The sequence below is a fragment of the Poeciliopsis prolifica genome, unplaced genomic scaffold (assembly GCF_027474105.1).
Source record: "Poeciliopsis prolifica strain line A6 unplaced genomic scaffold, Auburn_PproV2 SCAFFOLD066, whole genome shotgun sequence".
Classification (NCBI taxonomy): Eukaryota; Metazoa; Chordata; class Actinopteri; order Cyprinodontiformes; family Poeciliidae; genus Poeciliopsis; species Poeciliopsis prolifica.
The window spans coordinates 353,792-372,825 of NW_026562441.1; the positions used below are offsets into that span (position 1 = coordinate 353,792).

The following is a 19,034-nucleotide window of genomic DNA, read 5'->3' on the forward strand; positions in this document are numbered from 1 at the left end:
TTCTGTATGTGTCAAAAATAACTTAAAAGAAATTTGACTTCGATTTAGCGCCGTATCTGAGGTCTCTGTCTCTTTAAGAAGCTCCTACACTTTCCACCATTGCAGCAATGCTTCTCCATGATGCAATCGTTTAAAAGTGTTTTTAGGAGCTGAGATGTGCAGAGTGAATTGCTGCTGCCACTAGTCTGGAGGAGCCGTGCGCTCTGTGGGGCGAAAACTCGACTGAGGACTGAAGCTCCAAGGCGGTGAATCATTTGAAATAACGAAATAATCCTCAAAACGTCGGTTCTGTTATGATAATCACAACATCCCTACTTGTAGCATTTCACCATGAATCAGACGAAGCTGTGGTTTTGGTCTAGTTCCTACTGCAAATATCTTAGTACACTTGAAAGGACAAATTAACTTTTCAGTAAGACTCAGCAGTTTGTTTTAAGTCAGTAATTCCTTAATATTAACTTATGTTGTGGGAAAAATGTCTTGTTATAAGTGAAATAATCTGCGGTGGATTAAGGGATTTGTGTTGTTATGTTTCTTTTAATCTAAACACAGTATTTTTATAAACAGGTTTGATTAATATCTGTTGTTTTGGCATTAATAAAACTTTGTTTCTTCAGAAATTCAACATCTCACCAACTTTTTACTTTGAAGAACTGAAAGTTGCATCAAACAAATATGTCAACAAATATGTTAGAGGCACAGAGAGCCGGAGAGAAACAGGAACCTGTTTTCAGCACCGAACTTCGTCTTCCTTCCTAGATGTTTGTGGCTTTTAATCAGCATTATCTCCTCTGTGATGTTCTGCTTTCTGCTCAAGTGGAGGAAACAGGAACAGTGAAAAGAAATCTCATATTTAAATATAAATATACTTTGAGTGAAAAAGACGGTTCGTCTACTGATTCTAGTGGAAAATGTCTGGGCAAAAATCGCCTCACTGCAACCCAGAATGAGCGACTTTGACTTTTATCTTAACGTGGCGTTGATCCTGTGAAAACATCCTCATTTAGCTGGTAAGAGATTTAGTGAAGTTTATAAGGACAATTATGATTTTGTCAATGAAAAATTTCCACTTTGTAATTTTACTTTTTGAAAGTGCAACGACTAATCTTCACTGTTTGTTGTGTTGCAATAGTTACGGTTCGCCGCTTTTCTCAACTTTTGAGCTCAATTAGACCACAAATACATTTCAGCAAATAATAAAGTTTGTTTGTTTCAGAGGTTTGAACAGACAAAAGTAAGTTGTTGCACTTTCCCTCTGTTTCAACATCACAGTTTGATACAGTCTAAAATCTTGTGGTTTTTTTCTGTCACAAAGGTTCACACCTATTGAACCCGGAGTTCAACAGGTGTGACTTTAGCGAGGCGCTGAGCCCCATATGGTTGTGCAACCGACACATTTACACTATGAATTTACAGTTTCACAAAGTCAAAAGACTTGTTCTGCTTTTATCGCTGTGTCTGTAATTTTTTTCTGAGACTTTTCTTCTCCTGAAATTGTTTTTCACACCTTGCAACTCAATCAGGCAAAAGCGGTTTTGCTTATTTCCTTTGAGCCGAGCAGCATTTTCATAATTGATTCCCTCAGTTAAACTTCTGCAAGAACTGGAAGAAATTTTACACTCAGATATCACAATGTGAAATGTTAGATAAACTTTTTGTGTTAAGCAATAACAGCCTGACCTCCTGCCTGTTTATCATGCTTTTAGGAAACAACGCTTTTCTGCTGCAACATGCAGCATTAATGATAAGCTTCTCTGTGAACAAACATCACGTACTCCTCACCTAAAGATGTTGTAATTCTCCTATTAACTAGAACATTGAGGTTAACTTTACCTCAGTTGTTTATCATAACGCATTTGGTGTAATTTTAGGTGATGCCACACTGTGTCGCTATTTGCTGTAATTTAATAAAAATAAATTGCATGAGGTGAGACTGAATCTCACCTCATGCAAAAAGATTCAAGGAAGCACAGACACTGATTTTCAAATATTCCACAAATTGATACAAAATTTAATGTCAATCATCTTCAAAATAATCTCCATCCAAACATTTTATAAATATAATCTATCTTCACATGGGGAAACATTTTCAAGTGCAGTCAGGCAGAAAAATGACTGTAAAATCTTTTGAAATTGTCCAGATAAGTTGCATAAACCAGCAGGTTGATTTGTGATGAAGCTCTCTGCTGATGAAGCTGATCAGATCCTTCGATCTGCATCATTCCTCTGCGCAGCAGTCCAGCGCCACGCTGTGCTCCTGAGCGATGGCCGCCAGCTCCTTCAGGAACTCGGCGAACAGGACGATGGCGAACACTCGGCTCTGGGCCGGAGGGGGGATGGTGGGGCAGGGGGGCGAGACGCTGAGGGGGGGCAACGGCAGGGCGTTCCTCACCGAGCCGTTGGGTCGAGACGGATCCAGGATGATGTCTCCGCCCGGAGACTGGAGCGCCTCTGGGAGGAAAGGTTCGAGAAAATATGAGACTATATCAATCCTCGTTCCACTGGCAGGTTATTTCACTAATTATACATTTTCTCATATTTTAAGTGAAATTAGTACTTTTTATTCAGTATGCAAGAATTACTAACTTCACAAGAATGAAGGTTTTTACCAGGATTTTGCATCATCACTGCTTAAATTCCCGTCACTCAAATTTATTATAGTTTCTTTTTCAGATTTAACTAATTATACCTTAAAAGTGTGCTAAAATATCTGTAATAAAAAATAATTAGCTTAGCATTTGTTTTATGATTCAACTATTTATAGGTCAGAATAAAAATTATTAAACTAAAACATTCCTAGTTATGGACTAAAAATGAGATAAATTTAATGTCAAAACAAAAACAGTTTCAGACTGAAAAACAACTTGAAAGGAAAATTAGAAATAAATAGGGACTGGTTCAAAATGTATTTGGTTAAATACTTTCAATAAATTCTTAAAATCACATTTCTGGTCATTTTAAAGGTAATTTTATTTATACATCACATTTTCAGAAACATAAAATGGAAGGAAATGCAAAGAAAACAACAAACATAAGATAGAAAACTATAAAACTAATTACTGATCCGCCCTTGTTTAATTAGAATTAACTGTTCATGATTTATGAATTAATGTGAGTTTCTCTGGATTCTTGTTCTGATAAAATTAAATGTTGGTTCTCCATATTTGATTCTTGTTCTGGGTTGTTGAGCAGGTGATACTTTCTAAATCTGTTCCAGATTGTAAGTTTAAATTGATCTGCTTGTCAAGGCAAATGGACCAATAAAACGCAGCGTCACTGAATGTGTTTATGTTCTGATGTTGTGTTTATTAACCTCTAAATTTTCCATCCTGGTCTTTCGCCAGCAGGAACCTCCAGGCCTGGGTGACCAGAGCAGGATATTCGGGTCTGTTCTCCACGTAGCGCTCGATCTGAGCGTGCACCGACGCCAACACCTGCAGACACGGTTGACACAGCGCTGGAGTCTGGAACCGCTTCAGAAACTTGGGCCCGGTGCGCCGCTGCTACCTGGTACAAGGTCCGAACGCTGTGCTGGTCGTGTGGTTCCGTGGTGAGCAGGAAGGACCTCAGCAGGGGTTGCGGGTACGACGCCAGCTGGGCCAGGATCCCCGTCACCAGCAGGTTGACGGCGATGGAGTTTTCCAGAAGGTTCTCCAGGCGGGACAACAAGACGCTGATGAACGGACCTGGAATGGTTGGAGATCACAGGTAAAGAGAAAAGTGAGGAAATCTGGACGAAACAATGGCTGAAAATAAATCATAATTATGAAATAATAAAGAACTTCAGTTCCACTGAAGCGCATTGCATCACAATCGCAACACTGACCAAGTATTTTTAGTCCAGATTCACCTGCAATACGTTCAAACTCATTTTTAAATAACTTTTCAGTCACGTATAAGAGCTTGTTTTAACTCAATAACTTCTTCGCCTTCAATTCCCATCTTGCAAGAACAAACCTGTGAATGGACCTCCTCGCCTGCCGCTCTTCTCCTCTTCCTCTTCCTCCTCCATGGCGTCCACGTCTCCTTCCTGCTCTGCTTCCTCCTGCGAGGAGCTGAACCCAAACTCAGAGACGAGCTGCTCCTCCTCCTCTGACAGTTTCTGCCTCAGCGCTCGGACGCGCCTCCTGAACGCACCGATGTCGTCTGTGATGTCATCGCCATCAGGCTCCACCCCTAGAGAGAGCATGAGCTCGTAGTACTGGGACAGGAAGTCGTTCTTGGAGATTCGGTTGCTGGGAGGGATTGAGTTTTGGGTTTTTGTTGCTGAAATTCGAAGCGGCTCTGGTTCTAAATGTCCGTTTGTGAGATTGTTTGTCTCTGGAGACGGAGTGACGCCGGTTTCACGCGCCGGCTGGTTGTGACCGTTAAAAGCCGGGATGTCATTCTGGACGCAGTTTTGTTCAAAAGACTCAGTTTCTTGATCAGAGTCATCAAATTCGCTGATGATGTGATTCTTTACATCAAAGCCATTCAGAACAACATGCAGCTCTCCATCTTCCTTTGTTCCAAATCCGTCGCTTTTCCTCCTCACTGACCTGTCACATTCTTCACTCCTTCTTCTCTCCTCCTTCCCTCCATCCTCGCTCCTCCTCCTTGTCGACATGATGCTGTTCACCGTCTCCATCACCGTCCTGCCTGATTTCGAGAAGCTTTCACGCGGCTGTCGGTTCGCCGCCTTGATCCGCTCAAGCAGAGCCGTCTTTGTGTCCTTCTGAGCGACCAGATCGTAGACGATGACGTCGTCCTGAAACTCGGACTCCTCTACGTAAGCGCCGCGCACCAGCTTGGTGGCGGTGAGCCTCATTTCCTGGATGTGGCGAGGGGGAAGCGGCGGTGGAGGAGCGGCTGAAAAACTGCATCCGTCTGACTCCACAAAGCCATTCGATACGTTAAAGATGGCTGACGAGGAAGAGAGTTCCTCCTCTGCGAAGATGTCGTCCCACTCCAACTCCATGGCTGAGCTGGCCCTGCCCGCCTGGTTGCTGGTGGAGACGGTATCTGACGGCGTAGGGAGAGGGCAGACGGAGGGCGAAGGACGACCAGAGAGCAGATGGAGTCGCTCTTTGTCCGCTGAATGAATTCGTCCTCGTCCTCCAGGTCGTCTCCCGGCGTGTCGGAGCGATACTCCTGATGCGGCGGGTCGAAGCCGTCGTACGCCGCCGACCAAAACCTGCAGGCTCTGGGGACAAAACACACCCAGAACGCCGACGTTTCCCTTAGTCAGCTCTGGAAATCATGTTGCTTCTGCATTCAGCAGTTGCTTTTACAATATAAACAGGTTTCATGTTATTTTTTACACAATCCTGGACGGCAAAAAATGATTCTTCTACATGCACTCAAACATTTTCCACTAAGAAAACACAACATTCAGACTGTTACAGTTTCAGGCTTGGTGTTTATCTTGGGATTATTGATAAGTGATCGCTGTGGCTGATTAACTACCGCTGCTATTTGCTACTCTAATACAGCAGTGAATTTGTTTATATGTATAGATTATAAAAAACACTTAGATTTTTTTCACTGCTTCATCTTTACATTGTAATGGATGTAATAGCAACACCTCTCCACCAGATGGCACTAAAAACTATATTTTTCAGTTTTTGCACAAGACTCAGCTTGACCTTAACTGGTCAACTAAAAAGTTGCAAAGTGAAGCTAATTTACTATTTTGTCACATTTTTATGAATAATCTATATTTTCCTTCTATTAAAAATGAAAGAAAGTTCAATTTTCTGCTTTAAAAATCTCTTTAAATGTTATTTTACTGCTTTTTTTGTCCTGATGAAGTACAGATTGAGGAGCCAACAAAGAAAATTTAAATGTTTTGTATTTTTGGTTTTATTTTTATGACAAATCTAAACGATTCCTCTTCAGTTTTCTATTCTCAGTCACATTCAGAAGCAGGTCAGACCAACTCACCTGCAGGAAGTGGAGATCGCCTGGCGGGCGTCCCACAGGTAATGGACGTAGTTGACATCCATCAGGAAGTCTGACCCTCTGCTGTAGCCAACGCTGTCTGAAACCGACAGATCTGACACAAACACAGAATCACAGTCAACATATCGGTTTTTCTTCATGTTTTATGTTTTAAATCCACACCAACCTGCTGCTTTAGGCCAGTGGATGTGCTCTGAGCCGGAGTGTCTGTTGTTGAGGTACATGGGGCACCAGGAGGGCAGGAGGAGCAGGAAGGAGGCGGCGCTGGAGGAGTAGCAGTCTCTCTGCTTCAGGGAGCAGCGCTGCTTCCTGCTCAGGTGGCTGCAGGGGATCAGATACCTGAGGACAAAACATATCTGGTTTCAGTGAGACAAATCCTTTATGGAACCCTCAATGCAATTTAAAACTATAAGGGATGTTTTTGGGGGAACTTGCATTACAATCAAGCATAGAAAAAACTGTGAACCCAGCTTTCTGCTCATGATTGACACAAAAAAGCTAGTTAACAAATGAAAATGGGAGCTAGGGAGGCAAAAAAGATAGCATGTGAGGCAAACCAAGTATCTAGTGGGCATAAAGGTAGCTAGCTGGGCATACAGGTATCTAGCTGGGCATACAGGTAGCTAGCTGGGTGTAAAGGTAGCTAACTGGGCAAAAAGGTAGCTAGCTGGGCATAAAGGTAGCTAGCTGGGCGTAAAGGTAGCTAACTGGGTGTAAAGGTAGCTAGCTGGGCATTAAGGTAGCCAACTGGGCGTAAAGGTAGCTAACTGGGTGTAAAGGTAGCTAGCTGGGTGTAAAGGTAGCTAGCTGGGTGTAAAGGTAGCTAGCTGGGCGTAAAGGTAGCTAGCTGGGCATAAAGGTAGCTAGCTGGGTGTAACAGTAGCTAACCTTCTCAGTATTTAAGACCAACTTAATTTTTCAATAAATGTGAGACATTTAAGGCCTTGATTTTAGACATAAATTTAAGACTTTTAAAGGATGCATAGTGGAACAGCCAGCCTGCTCTTTACTGCCCCCTGTGGCCAATTAGGAGAACGTCTGCTCTACAACTAGTTGAAAGCTTCTCTTTTTAACATGTTTACATGAACAAAGACATTAATGGCCGCCTGTGTGGGCCTTTCAGACTGACCTGAACACCAGCTGCAGCATAACGTCTTCGCAGAAGAGACCAATCAGAGTCCTGAACAGGGCCAGAGACACAGTTCCTAACTGAAAGTAAACAGAAACGGGTCTCAAACTGTTAATCTTGAGTAACTGAAATAATCCTCAACTGATTTAGTAAATGATTTATTATTAACTAAACTATACAGACTCTTTAGAAAGGCTAAAATAATGACACAATAATGACACAATTAGAGTATTAAATAAAAAATTACACAAAAAAATCCCATAAATTTTTCATTTTAGAAATTTTAGAGCTCTCACCAGAAGCAACAGGTGATGTGAAGCGGTAACTGTGAGTGTGTTACCTGGAACGGCGTGTTGACCCTGCTGACCAGCGTGTCCAGGATGTGGACATTGTCATGACGATGCAGCAGGATGAAGGACAGGAAGTTCTGCAGCAGGGCGGGCTCAGAGATGGAGCGCAGGAACAGGTCCAGGTACGCAGTGGTGGTCATCACTTCCTCCAGGGTCAGCTGACCACAGGGATAAACAAAGCTGGTTTTGATTTAAATTTAATCTAAATATACTTGATAACCTGGAGACACGTTAGAGACTTTACATTTCTCTGGATTAGTAAAGGGAACAATGTTCATGACACAACAGTAAAACAAAAACATAAAATAAACTTCAGAAATCACAAAAAACTGTTTTAGACAAATAAGATGCTGTTTCATTACTCCTCTGCTGTGCGCCCTCTAGTGGTGAAAACATCTTTGCTGCCATTTGTCTAAATCCTCAAAGTTTGAATCCAAGTGCAATAAAAAGAAAAGTCAGCTATCAATCAAGAAGACATTTGATTTTGACGCAAGAAGACATTTCTTTCTGCCAAGGTGCAAATGAAAGACAGAATGAAATATTCATACTTCTTGTGTTTTCTAAACGGTATTTCTGCTCTTTCTTGTCTTTTGGGCCAAGCAAAGACGTCCCCACCATTTGCACAGTAAATGTGCAAAGTGTGCAGAATCAGTAATCTATGGAAGAACTTTGGGGCCAATAAAAAATTTTATAAAATTCTGATTTTTTTTCCAGAATTATGACATTTTTATGTCAAATTCTTTCCTCAGTATTTGTGCCTTTTTCTCAGAGGTCTGGCTTTAATCTCATAATTCCAATAAGTGTCCCTAATCCTCTTCCGTAGTAATCAGCCCTTTGGTTGTGAGATGAATTAGTACTTTTTTGTTGTAATTTCCTTGTCTAGATGTTGTTACCTTGTGCAGAGCAGGAGCGAGAACAGGAACGAGGAATCCGTTGTAGATGTAACTCAGCAGCTGGGAGCGGATGGAGGGATGAGCCACCTGAGGAAGAGGGACAGACGAAGTGTGACCTGGTGTCACATCATAACGCAGCTTATAAAACCCAAACGTCTGGGACAAACTGAAGATATGAGCTCCAACTGTGGCCCTCTTGAATATGAAGCGATTTACGTGCATGATGACCTCGTCATGAGGCTAAATGTGTTGTGCATATCTGAATATTTGAGTGTTTTAGTTCTGGTTTTCACCTTGGTGACAGCACTGCAGAAGTCCAGTGAATGCAGGAAATGAACTAGAGCTGGAACCTGCTCACACAAAATAATATTCAATTATTCACACATTTTGTTCTCGCTAAATAATCTCAATATATTACACAACATAAGGTATTTTGGGAAATTTCTGTCAATTAATCTTCTTTTACTGCCATTGAACTTACTCCATTACTACAAATTAAATTATTCTGCATCATAAAGTACTACACAGCGGTTAGTTGCAGCTGTCCTTGTGTATTAGTTTATTCTTTACAACGCAGAGGCCGCTGAATGTCTTTAGTAACAGATTCTCACCTGCTGCCAGTCTGCAGACTCCAGGCAGTGCCAGTCCTCACTGTAAACCTGCAGCCTGGCTGGGAGAGACGAGTACAGACCAGACAGACCAGTGGCCAGAACCTGCAGAAACACAAAAACAAAAAAATTCAGACATGCAGAAAAGTCACAAACTGAATGAAGAGCCTGAAACCTTCAGCATTTTACGATTAAACCTCGATTCTCAGGTCTGAAGCTTAAATAAAACGGCGTTTCTTCTCCTCCAGACTCTCAATCAGCTTCAGAAACATCAACATGTAGTCAACAAATAAAATCCTGAAGAGTCTTTACTGGATGCTGGTGTTTCTGTTTTTTTTGTGGCCTGTCAGTATTTTCAGGTGAAACCCACAGAATCAGAAAAACACACAGAGGCTTTCATGCAGATTAAATTCCTGAGCAGATTAGCAGAGATTTAGGGCAGATTGAAGGAAAAACTGATGGCTGGAAAAGATGCTTAAGGGAATATATTCAACTTTTTAGGGAAAATTATAAATAAACACTCAAATTATCCTTCAACTTTTAATATAAATTATCCTGAGAAGCAGGAAAAATCTCTCTTAGCTTTCTGAAGCGGCTTCAGGTTTTTATTATCCATGAAACAAATTTACAACAAATAAAGGCTGGGAATAATTCACACTAAATTTAATGAATATATTTAAATAAACCCATTCAAAAATTAGAATATAAATGAAAAGTTCTTTCATTTTATTGAACCCATTATACTGATAAATTAAACATGTTTTAACACTTTTCTTAATCAGAATTATTTTGATTGGCTAATTTTAATTCTTGGTTAACTTTTTAAAAGTCAAAATAATGCCTGGACTTCTGCTCCTATACGTTTTATAAACCAGCCAAAACATTTTTCAAGGATTTTATATTTTACTAACACAGATCAAGGAACACTAAAAAAGGAGAGAAAAGACAGATTCATCATCCACATGAGTCTAAACGTCATCGTCATCATCATCATCATCATCATCATCATCATCATCATCAGTGGTAAACAGCTGCAATCTGGAGTCTTGTTAAAAATCAGGCAGCCGTCCAATCCTGCGCAGCCTTGTTAATCCCCGCCGGCCCAATCCCTGGCTGATTTACTAATCTGCTCTCTTCAAACAGATTGAGGTCAGAGTTTGGTCACATGGGCTTAAAGCTGGAAAACTGCGACACGCTCACAGGTGGCACGTGCAGAGCAGCTTGAACCGCCGCTGGCTGTCATGTATAAACCCTCAGCCTCTGTTTCCTCCTGAAACTAAAGGAACAAACTGGTGACCAAGGAGCCAACATGGCCGACACAGTTAACTCCTGACTCATTTATTTTAGTTTGTTCACTTTTATGAAACTTCTCTTATATTCACAACGTTAAATGAATTCATCTTAAATGTTCATATTCTTACTCAACCTTTCAGCACTGCACTAGCAACCCAAATGGAACTCCAGCACATTTGGTCAGCTGGTTTTACCTCTATCTGTGCTGCGCAATGGCTGCTGGAAAAACAAGAACTTTGTTGACGACATACCATCCAGAAACCACATGCTGCATTCTTGTTGATTGTGCAGGAGGCTCTACTTCTGCTTTTCAAAGATGTATGGTTGTATAATTGCGCATCTGTTTGCAGCTGTTTTCATGTGCGAGTGTAAACGTTGAATTTAAAGTGACCATGAAAGAGCTAGTTCTGAAACAAAATCTCATTACCTAAGAATGATTTTCTGCAAGAAAAAAAGAAATGAACATGTTTTGTGTAGACCACAGACCTATGATAACTTTTAATGTGCACTTGCTTCAGCCTATTATTTTCTTATTTTCCTGTCACTCCTTGGATTTCCCTCATTAGTTGCCTCGGGGTTTTCTTCTCCCTCTCTGTACACATTCAGTCTCTGAGGAGGCATTACGAGCTCATTAGTTTATTATATAACTCGTGATAATGAGATTACAATGCAGAGGGGAGATGAATGTGGGAAAAGCTCTTCATTCATATGAACAGCCGTTTGATTCATGGAAATCTGTTGAATAATCACCAATAACATTCTGTTAGTGAGAGTTTTGATCTAAAGAGCAAGAAAATGGGACTGAATCTTAAGCTTTGAGTTCACTTTTATTTTAGTTTAGCTTTTTTCTAACAGGTGTGAAGGATGAATTAGTATCTTCAGTCTGAAACAATTTGAAGGGAATGCCTGAGATTATTTTAGCAGAAATGGCCATGAAACATTTTGCTGTTGCCTTGACATGAACCATCAAGGACTTACAGTATCGGTGCTGAAGGATTTTTATATAATGACGTTGTTGTTTGTGTGAACTCTTACAGGACAGAAGTATGTGTTTTCTGCGATGTGCTGAGCGACTCGAGGCTCCGAGGCCGACAAAGACATGATGAGCAGCAGAGCGTCTCGCGCCTGCTGGCCGACCAGACCCTGCCTGAAACACAAACACGGCCTGAAATCACTTTACACCAACAATATGTCTTCATTCACACATTTCTGTCACCACTTGTAAGTAGTTCTTAGATAAATTTTTTCACAATTTTCAACGGTTTTTTTTGGACTCTCACAGTTTTTGCTGAATTTCTGTCCAATAACCAATTTTACTAACATGTTTTCCTAAACAACTGAACATCTATCATCTGACGTTACGGAAAAGACGAAGAAGACGACAGGAAGTGGGAGGAGCATGACGTGTTTTGAATTATTGATGAGATGAACAAACTTATTCAAGTGCAATTTTAATTGTTTCTGATTTAGTGGAAACAACACAATTGCAAAATTGTGTTTTTTTCAACAATAGTGGAATTTTGACAATATTTTGTAAAGAAAACATGCTAGTCACATTAAAACTAGCATGTGATAAGATAATGTTAGCGTAGCATTTCAGCTAACTGCTCTGCATTAAATCTGTGCTACATCTTTCAGTGAACCTGTTTACTGAAAACAGCAATTATTTATCATCCAACCATATTCACCAAGTAGAGCAACTTCATAACGTTTATTTTGCATCAATATGTGCTATGAGCCACATCAACAAGTCATATAAAAAAAGTTCATATGCTAACATTAGCTTAGCGCTTAAGCTAACTGCTATGCAAGAAAAAAAAATGTCAGAAGGAGTAATTTGTTGGTTCAAAACTTTGTTTAGAGACAAAAGACAAACATCCATCCATCCATGTTAGATTTGAACATCCACTCTCAGAATCTTTTATTGAGACTCAGAATCAGTAAATGAATCATCTAAAATGACTTGGATCGTTTTGATGACAAACAGAGTTCTGATTGGGACGTCGTGAGCTCCTACCTGTGTGTGTAAGGTATGAGCAGGGAGAAGAGCAGGAAGTTGGCCGCTCCCTGGTCCTGACTGGTGTGGAAAAACAGTTCCAGCACCGACGGGTTTTTGACCAGAGCCACACAGAGCTGGTTCAGCAGCTGGACCAGCTCGGCCTCCACCACCCCGCCGGTGTCTGCAGGGAACAGAGTTAGCATCTAGCAACACATCCAGCTGTTAAACTGCTGCTGCTAAACCATCTCTGAAAGTGGATTTCATATTTCATCTAAAGCTGCCTCTAGTTTGAGAAACGCTGATCTAAAAGGATAGTTTATCAGCTGGAGATACAAGTGAAGTAAAGCAGAATTTAATGTTCATTTTCTGTCAGATTAATACTTTGACTATAAACTGACCAGTTGCGGCTCCAGCGCAGGAGGTGAGCAGCATCATGAGCGGCCGCAGAACCGGTTTGTGGTGCAGCAGCGGCTGCTTGGCCTGAGAAAGCAGCATCTGGTACATCCTGAGCTGCTCCAGCTTCATGTCCTCAGTGAACTGCCTCCTCAGGCTCCACAGGAACAGCCGCTCCATCACGCCCTCCAGGACCACGAACTCCAGGATGGGACCCATGGCTCCTCCTGGCACCACAGCGGTCAAAAGTACTCACATTCAACACTTCAATAGAGATACTTGTAAATATGTAGTAAAAGTACAGGTTGCACTGTTTTATTCAAGTATGAGTAAAAAGCTCAAGTTTTGAATAGTGCAAAAAGTAAAAAGTTGTTTTTCTTCAAATCAAATCTCAGTCAGGATAATTTAAATTGCACAAAACGCGGCACATTCATCACTAATCGCTCTTCGAGAGAAAAACTTGGAAGGATTTTTTTAGATCAGTCTACAGATCAGGAATGTTTTGCGTCTCTCAGTGTTTTCCTCTGTTACTCTGGTTAAAGTCTCCATCCATGTTGTTTCTCTAATTGCCATTTAGACAACATGAGAAATCTGCTTTGCTGGACAGTTACACTTTAATACACCTTTTGTGCGAGAAGTGGATTTTTTCCGATTTGATACGACTCCATATCATTGTTTTTTTTCATCATGGAAGTTTCGAGCAATATGTAAAAAGATGAAGGGAGTGAAAGCAGAAAGTTGAACAAAAAAATCTCCTTACGCTCAGTAACAAAGTACGTTTACTGTTTTACTGTGACGTCCTCCTCACCTTGCCCCGCCTCTTCCTCCATCAGCAGAAACAGCATGTGCTCCACGTAGTTCTGCACGGCGCTGGCCTCGTCGGCGGATCGGACCCAGCTGCATGGTTCTGCTGCTGCTGCTGCCTGGTGACTGGACAGAAAGCCAAGCGCTCTGGAGGAGCTGCGACTCGGTTCGTGTTTCTCCAGAATCTTCACCACCTTCACAGAGAGCAGCAGGACATCAACATAAAATTTCTAAATTTAAAAATAAGAAATCTGATACAAAATAAATAGGAAAACTGCAAAAACACAAAATCTTTGGTTTACTTTTCAACACAAATGTCTCAGTACCCTTAAAATAAAATAAAACTAACTTTTCATCAACAAGTATGAGTTTTTTTTAAGTAAATAATTCCTCAATATTGACATTACTTTCACTCCCAGACTATTTCATTTATTTTTCCCATCATTTAGTACTCTCTGTATTAGTACTTTTTCATCAATATTAAGGAATTACTTACTTAAAACCAGCTATTATTTCAAGCTGAAAAGTTAAATGAACATTAATTTTGATTATTTAAGATATTTGCACAAGAAACTACACAAAAAATACTTGGTAGGATTTTGTGTTTTTGCACTGAACATGGAGAATAATTTAAACAAATGTTTGTTTTTCCAGAGAAAAAAAAAGTTTATCAAACTTTATTTATTCAACAGGTAAAAAGTGATGTCACTGCATTCATTATACAATAAAATCTCATTCAGTTCATTTCATTGGAGTCTAATTCAAATCTGCAAAGTCTGATTAAAGCAGTTTTGCATTTCCATGTGGCCTTCACTGCAAAAATCTACATTTTGCAAGTATTTTCTTTAGTTTCTAGATCAAATATCTTGGCACACTTAAAAGAAGACAAAACCAACTGAAGTAACTTTTCAGCAAGATATAGCAGCTTGTTTTATGTAAATAATTTGTTAATATTGATGAAAAAGTACCAGTTGCACCAGCAGATTTTATTAATAAATAGAAGATTTTCATCAATATTAAGGTATCATTGAGTTAAAACAAGTTGGTATATCTTGCTGAAAAATTACTTTTAAGGTAGTTTTCATTATTAAAAATGTACTGATTGTTCATTAGAAACTAGAAACTAGTTTTTAATGCCCTAATTAAAATGGAACAAAAATAAATTAGCAAGAAATAGAGCAAATAAATAAGCATTTAGCATTTTGTCTGAACTGTGTTGACCTTTGACTTTTGGATCTCCAGACACACACATACTGAGTGCATGTGGGGTTTTCTTGGCAACAGCAGCCAGAGACGTTGGCTGCTGTTGCTGTAAAAGGATTCTGTGTTTCCGGGCCAGAGTTTGGGTCAGAACGACCCGGAAACAAACGACCCAGGAAACGACACTGATTCACACACAGTCCGCCAGCCACGGTGAGACAAACCGGAGTCAAAAACTAAAAACTCATCAGTTTGCTACCTGCATCCAGTGGTTCTTGAACACAATCATGCAGGTCTCCGGGTCCACCCCTCTGAGCGAGACGGACTTCCTCCGGTTGCCCCCGATAACCACCGAGGCCATCATTGTGACGCGCCGTCAGGCGGCTACTCCATCTTCCAGCTGAAAGTGAGGAGGACGTTTGGTTCTGACAGGAGAACCTGGAGGCATCACCGGGTCGGTCGGCCTCTGTGTTCAACGAGCTGCAGAGGAAACTCCTGGAAAAACGCAAACGACCCGCCGGGTCACCAACAACACGGACAATAAACATGTTTCACTGTAAAGGCCGACTGCAAACAGCTGAACCAGAATAATTCTCCATCAGAAAAGCAAATCAGAAATCTTTCTCTCTACCATCCATGCATGTAGTTTTACTTTGATGATGTTTCTATTATCTCCATTTGGTGAAACATGCAAATACGTCTAATAATAGATCACAAATGTCCTTTATTGTCCCACAATCGAGACATTTTCTGTGTAATGGATGGTTGGATGAACATCAAACAGATTCACACAAAGATAAAATATAAAATGGACTGAAGATATGAGGTCATTGCAGCGCGTCAAACGGGGACATTAATGTTTGAGTCATAGATTGTCCCTTTTTAAATAAAGTCCTCCAAAATCAGCGGCCATCCTTAGCAGTAACTAAGACATTAAAAGTTAGTTTTATCTTTGTTTGCATGAAGTCGACTCACCGTGAGAGCGTCCATGTATTGTCCACATGTTGCAGTTTGTTTACATGGATTTCCTTCCCATCAGGCAGCTTCTGGTTTAATTCAATCCACCATGTTTCTAAAATCAACTCTCAAAATCCATCACAATGAAATATATTTTTAGCTCTGCTGAGACGACTCAAGGATTTCAACAATTTATGATCTACTGATAAGCAGCTTAATAATATCGTCTATTTTACTCAACTTTGCATCTTTTAAAGTGACTTTCTTTATGTTTGAAACAGGAACAGGCCGGCCATCAGCAGTAACATACAAACAGGAAAAAGGGACAACGTGTCTGCATCCCACCCTGGGCGTTCCGGGAAATTCCAGGAATACCCAGAGAGGATTCGAAGATATCGCAGCGATCCTACCTCTGTTCAGCTGCCGGGAAGACGCCGAGGAGCCAACATGACGCCTTTTATCCTGCAGGAAAGGAATGGCATCCAAGAAAGCTTAAAGGAAGGAGCAATAACATTTAAAATGAAGCCTTTTGCCGACACATTCTAACTGTTTGAACACAAAAATGTCCCAAAAGAAAAGTCAGACTAATTCATCCTGAACCATCTGGGCTCTAATCTGTGTGGACGGGATAAACAGTTGGATTTTGTTCACATTTCCTGTTTGGTCATCCCAGGTTGTGTGTGTTAGTGTGTGTGTTTCTGTCTGAGCATGTTTTGTGTGAAGTCTGCTGTTAAAAATTTGCCTTAAAGAGCATATAATCAGCTTCCCTTGTTGCTGGATCACATAAAAAAATAAAAGTATTTTAAAAAATATGCAGAAAATTGTTTGGTCGGACTCAGAAACCTCGCAAACCGACTGGACTGCATTCCTGCGAGCCAACAGGGCTGCAGACGTTCAAGTCTCACATTACCTCTAATATAATGGGTGGTGTGTCTGAGGACAAAAACTCGCTGATTGAAATCCTAACTGCACACGCAACGTGCAAATAATCCAGATAATATCACGAAAACAAATGAAGTGATCATCTGTTATTCATACAATTATGAAAGGATTCATACTTTGTTTCCCTCTGCAAACCAACAAACCGATTTCAAAATATTTGGTGAGTTTTTGCAGGGCAGAACCAAACTGAAACTTGATCATCCCTTTAAGGTTTGAGTCTGATTTGAGATAAGGGCTGAGGAATGCATCAGGTCAGCGGCCGTCCTCACAAAGATGGAAGAAGCGGTGTGTGTGTTTCTGTTGCAGACAGAGATGGGAGTAATCTGAGATGAGACGATGATGTTTAATCCCAAACCCGCTCTGTGTTTGAGTCCGAATCAGTCAGACGGTCACATGCCTTCAGAGATTAAACTAACGGCCAAACACAGAAACCTGGACTCTCCTCTGACCTGTTTAATACAATGTTTTATGGCTTGTGCTGATAATAATCTAATTAAACTGCAGTGATTCAAAAAGTGGAGCTTTAGTTGATTATATGAAGAGTTCTAGCAACATTATGGACCCTAACCGTCTGAATTTAAGGTCTTTATGTGTGAAAACGTGTCATTTTCTTACATTATGAATCTGAGCTAACGAGGATCACATCTGGGGTTCCTCAGGGTTCTGTTCTCAGAATGCTTTTCATTAATACCCATATTTAGGCCTCTCAGGATAACAAATTTTGCTTGATGAAAACGGTCTTAAAAATTATTGTGATAAATGATAATATTGATGTTTGGAAGCCATTTTCACCCAATCAAAGATCAATAAATGTGAAAACTGTCATAATAAAGTGTTTCTAATTAAAACAGATAGAAACTGGAGTCAAAGTCCAGCTCACTCTGGGTTCCCAGGAGGAATAATCAACAGGAGGAAATATTTAGTTTCTATAATCTTCAGCTCTAAACAAACTGCTGAGATGTGCAGAAACTATTTGATCCATTAAATCAGAGCTGGAAATGTGAATGTTTACTGCAACTTTCCCTTAAAGTCCAACAATTACTTCATCATTTTTTACCAAGTTTTTAATGTTGCTTATTTGTTATATTTTATTTTACAGTATTATCTATTTGCAGCTCAGTTTTCTTCACATTAATTCATTTACTTTCTTGTATTGTGTTTTGCACTGAGCTCCAATAAGTTGTGTTTTATGGCACATTTTTTATATTTGAAGTATTACTTTAACTTAGAGGCTCATTTTGTTTATGTTTCATATTTTGAATTTAAAGTAACAATCACTGGTTTCTGTTAGAGGATCTTTCATGTTAAATCAGTTTTTTGTCTCCACTATCCTCTTGCTTTTGCTCAGGATGGAAGTGCTAAATGTTTTTAATAACAGACCTGAATCAGATAAATTTAAATATTATTTAAATGGATTAAAATGCACTCTGTTTTAACTAAACCCCATTTAAATGTATGAATTACGCCCTTCATGATTTAAGCATTTGGAGTTTCAAATATTATTAATAGTACTTAAATAATGTTCTAAAAAATGAATTGCAGCCCTTGTAAAAATGTTAAAAAGTCTTAAATGCTCCTCTTTTTATCACAGCGGCCTGCTCTCACTCTGTTAAATGAAAATCTGTATAACTTATAATATTTATTTGTAGAGGAAACAACTCCATGTTACAAAAATATTAATCAGTTGTTTATAAAACTTATTGGCATCCTTAGCAGTTCCTATAAAATAAAAATAAACATATTTGTTGGGTTATTTGTGATTAAAAGTGTTGAGGAACTTTTAAACCCATATTTGTAATAATAATTGTAATAATAATGTAATAATAATATAAAACTCCAATTCAGCCCACAATCAGAACTAAGAAGACGACAATAAAGTATTGTGTCATTTTTGATTTGAAATTAAATATTTATTTATAGATCCAGCAGATCAGATAGTTTGTGTTTACATGAGAAAACAGTCAAACCAGCATGTAAAGCTGGTGAAATTGACAGAAAATTACTAATTTTAAAGATAGAACAACATCAAAACGTACTGATTCTATAATTTGAAATTCTGATGTCAAAAGATAATAAAAAGAAAGTTTCTTAATCTCTTGAGAAGCATCTCCTCTTCCTGATTCTGGTTGAGTTGCAGGCAGCAGCATTCAGAGCAGAACTTATTTGTTTAATGTTTGTTCAGGTCAGTGAATCCTCCTACGTCACACAGGTACAGAAACAGGTGGATCAGCATTGCTTTGTCTAAAACAAAACAAACCTGGATATTATTACATTAAACACGTCAAACTGAAGAGATGTGACCCTTCTGGATCCATCTATCGATTATTGATACTTGTTGCTGTTTTATTCTTATTTACCTCTTTATAGGTTATTTAAATGCGTAAAGCGTGTTTATTGCTGTGTACATTTAATTGCCTGTCGTTTTCAGAAAGGAGTCTGTCGGAGTGATTTAGTAACAGCTGCTAGATGTTTCTTACCTCTGCGGTCGGATGTCTGTTGCTCCAAGTTGCTAAAAGTATTAAATAA

At 39.7% G+C, this 19,034-nt stretch overlaps 1 pseudogene; it reads right to left on the reverse strand.

Annotated features, from left to right (window-relative positions):
* Nucleotides 1-1,980: 1,980 nt before the first annotated feature.
* On the reverse strand, nucleotides 1,981-19,030 carry LOC129351453 (FHF complex subunit HOOK interacting protein 1A-like; annotated as a pseudogene).
* Between the last annotated feature and the right edge of the window lie 4 nt (nucleotides 19,031-19,034).